Source organism: Chiloscyllium plagiosum, unplaced genomic scaffold, assembly GCF_037043375.1.
Source record: "Chiloscyllium plagiosum isolate Xiang-an unplaced genomic scaffold, Cpla_swu_hap1 HiC_scaffold_40, whole genome shotgun sequence".
Classification (NCBI taxonomy): Eukaryota; Metazoa; Chordata; class Chondrichthyes; order Orectolobiformes; family Hemiscylliidae; genus Chiloscyllium; species Chiloscyllium plagiosum.
In genome coordinates, this window is record NW_028270178.1 from 13,708,098 (window position 1) to 13,711,239 (window position 3,142).

General features: G+C 39.6%; 1 pseudogene; it reads left to right on the top strand.

Moving 5' to 3' along the window:
- Positions 1-211: 211 nt before the first annotated feature.
- Positions 212-2,258, top strand: LOC148138343 (putative G protein-coupled receptor 139; annotated as a pseudogene).
- The last annotated feature ends 884 nt before the right edge of the window (positions 2,259-3,142 follow it).

Below are 3,142 nucleotides of genomic sequence, written 5' to 3' on the forward strand. Positions count from 1 at the left end.
CTCTTCAAGAATTTTTTTTTGTATTCAGTTACTGATCACACAGAAACGTTGTCACGATCTGTTTTTCATTGAGTTGAAAATGTAACGCCATATCCCTAGAGGGGTGATCTTACAGGCTACAATTGAAAGACTTGGGGAATTAAAGTCTTCAGTTTATAATTCAGGGAGAGACTATCTGCATCTCGGAGAAAGTTAGCACCTCACACTGAAAATGTCCCGTCCAATTGATGATATGCTGAAATTATATTACATGATATTTGCTGTTATTGGAATTCCTGGTAAGTGACAATAGCCAGCGATATTGTGTGATTATGTTGCTCTCTGCTTTGACTGTATGTCTCATAATACTTCGTGCTAAATTAATTGTCACACTTATAAGTTGTCGTGAAGAGTAAAATGATTTGGTTAAGTTAATCGTTTTGAATTATACCTGATGCTTTACCCGATATCGATTGGTGTTAATACATCAGTGTCACTGCAGTGGCTATTAGGTCAGACCTATTCAGCTGCATGCATATCATTAATTAATTTAATTTTGTCTGAATACTGTCTATTTAATTCCATAGGCAATACGTTTGTCTTTTTATTGTTACTTTTTCTTTTTATTCTTGTTGTTGCTACCCGAGTTTCGTATTTTCTGAGTTTTCCTGCATACGTATGTTCTACACAGGGTAGCATAAGTAAACATTTGCCCTTAAATGCTTTGTATAGTTTTGCTTTATACTCATATGCAGTCACCTTCAGAAACATTCGTCCCCTCTTCTTATTCACCTTCATACATGTTATCTTTTATTTTAATGTTTGTATTGGTGGAAGTTCCAGAACACTGTTTCTTCACACAGTCTATCACTGTCACGAGCCTTCCTTGACTTCTTCACTTCTCGTTCAGAATTTTTTTTATCGAGTTTCCCATTGTCTTATCAGTGAACAGATATTTATCTCATCCTCCAACATGCCTCCTCATCCATCAACGCCATCAGCAATACGTATTGACTTGCCTTCTGTCCCTCTGACCATTCTGTCACAACACAATGAAATTAAGGTCTGAACGTCTTCTTGCAGAGATCCAAAAGGAAATGGATATATGCAATTAGCTCCCTCGATTTCACTTAACAGACTCCTTCTCCTTTCAATAGCAGCAACTGTTTACGTAAATATTTTCAGATTTGATCACTGCAATCATTTCTAAAAAAGTTCCTTGTGTATTTGAGGGGGTTCAAACACAGTTTGACTGATAGTTTTTCTGATTTCCTCCCTTCAGTCGGCAAGCTAAACTTACAACCTTCATTGTACCTGGAGGATGTATGTTCAGTCATTTTCACATCATTTTCCATTCCTTTCCTTTCAGCTAATTTAATGGCATTTGTGATCCTGTCTCGTGGAAAGTGTGACCTATATACCTGTACCACTCGCTACCTGGTGGCCATGGCAATAGCAGATCTTTCAGTCATTTGTTTAATCAACTTGTTGTGGCACATCAGTTATCATTATTTTCCAGGGACATTGCTGGATATTGCTCTTGTGTGCAGCCTCAAAACTGTACTCGCCTCTGCAACGATAGACTGCTCTGTCTGGTTCACAGTTGTTTTCTCCTTTGATCGATTTGTGGCCATTTGTTGCCAGAAGCTGAAAATGGAATATTGCACTGAGAAAACTGCAGTCATTGTTCTAACAGTAACCTGCTTTCTACTCTGTTTAAGAAACATCCCATACTACTTTACATTTGAGCCATTGAGTATAATCGACAATGTACCATGGCTCTGCACTGTGAAACCAAGTTATTATACTGATCCTGGATGGGGGGATTTGATTGGTTGGATCGGATTTTAACCCCTATACTTTCTTTCACTTTAATTCTATTGATTAATGCACTGACAGTCTGACACATTTTAGTGACTAGTCGAGTACATAAGGGACTGAGAGGTCAGAGCAATGGAGAGAATGCCAGAGACTCAGAGATGGAGAGCAGACGGAAGTCTGTGATTTTACTTTTCACCATTTCGGGCAACTTCATCGTTCTGTGGTCAGTGTATGTTGTAGAATTCTTGTATTCTAAAATTACAGGAACTGTTCCGATGTATTACACATTGTCTGAGTATATATTTCAAAAAATTGGATGGATGTTGCTAGATGCAAATTGTTGCATCAATACCTGCATGTATGGGTTGACTCAGTAGAAGTTTCGAGAGCAACACCTGAACATGTTGCAATATCCCTTTACAGCAATTATTAAATTACTGAAGAAATAAAGCAACTGAGACTTGTCCAAGGGCAGCCAGCCAATCAGAGAGCACCATGCAATAACTGAAAGCAGATCAGCCAAACAGACAATGATCTGCTGCAACTTCTTCCATCAGGCAGAAAATACAGAAGCCTGGACCGATGTACCGACAGGCTCTGGAACAGTTCCTTTTCAGCCAGTATTAGGCAGATGATTGCACTCTCTCGCCTCAAATAATGCTCATATTGCTAACATTTATATCGCTTAGCGCACACCCTGTGAAGTTTCATCTGAATGCCTCTGTCTAAGTTTATTTTATCTGTACATTCTTCCTTTCCAGGATCTGCCTGTACTGCTCATAAACAAAGCTTTTCACTGAACTTTGGTACTCGTGAAAATAAATAAATCAGCCAGTCAGATAACTGAAGCCATGGACTGGTGAAAAAGCTTAACCAATGTCCAACCTTGAACAGAGAGCACTGTTAAAACAAGAAGTTGACTCGTGACATCAGTCGCCTGGGACGACCAGTTGGTAATTCCGACAGAGGCTGACCTGTGACCAGTAGTTGGTGTAACGAACAGAGAGTGTTAAGGTTGACCTGCTTCTCTCTTCTCCAATTGAATGAACATGGTCTCTGCCTCACATCTGCACCACGTGGTCCAAGATCCTGGTTAATTGGAAAAATCCAGGAAGAACGACTTTGATGGTTCAAGTACCAAACACTGTCAGAATTCCCTCCTCAGCTCAGCATCACCATTGGTCACCGACAATGTCAAGGAGAATCGATTCGGTCCATCACTTAGCATCCGTGCAACTTATTAACCAATCGTAATCCAGTCTTTCTGTTTTCCATTGTGTCTTGAAATATGAGTGAATGGGAGTGCGAGTCGCTGCTTATTTTCTCTTTATTTGTGGATTGC